Source organism: Asparagus officinalis, chromosome 1 (assembly GCF_001876935.1).
Source record: "Asparagus officinalis chromosome 1, Aspof.V1, whole genome shotgun sequence".
NCBI classification, from domain to species: domain Eukaryota; kingdom Viridiplantae; phylum Streptophyta; class Magnoliopsida; order Asparagales; family Asparagaceae; genus Asparagus; species Asparagus officinalis.
Window position 1 is genome coordinate 35738657 of NC_033794.1, and position 675 is coordinate 35739331.

Genomic DNA, 675 nt, shown 5'->3' on the forward strand with positions numbered 1-675 from the left:
GACGGCACGGGATCACCGAACCAACATATTTATCATTTCAAGTCACAGACTGGAAATATAATATCGAACGATGCCATACTGGCTCGATTGTTCATTGGCACCCTCAAGGGAATTGCCTTTGAATGGTTCAGGAAACTGCCTGCGGGCTGTATCCAAAAGTGGGCGGATCTAGAGAGACTCTTCCTGTCAAGATTCTTTGAAGAGGATACAGAAGTCTCCATCCATACCCTTCTTGCTACTAAGCAGAAGAAGAGGGAGTCCGTCAAAGCCTATGTCAAAAGGTTCCGATCCATGGCTCTCCGGTGTTCGTCAGGTATGACACAATCTACCTTAGTAGAGACCTGTCGACACAACTTGCAAACCGACCTCCTAGCTCGAATAGGAGTTGCAGAATGCCGTTCTTGGAGACAACTAATCTCTCAAGGCGAGCAGGCTCAAAAAATCATTGTCAGGATCAAAGCTGAAGAACAAAGTAGGCATGATCAGCCCGAGCAATCGGATCAAGCCCAACCTTCTCCAGAGCAATCGGACCAAGTCCAATCTCCTCAGTCAGAAGGGGAAGATACTACGGCCACTGAAGCTAATCCTCTCCAGTAGGATGCCAGACCTCCAACAACTATCACGTTAACAATTACCTCTGATAGTCAAACTCATCAGATAATGGCCTACCTGGTG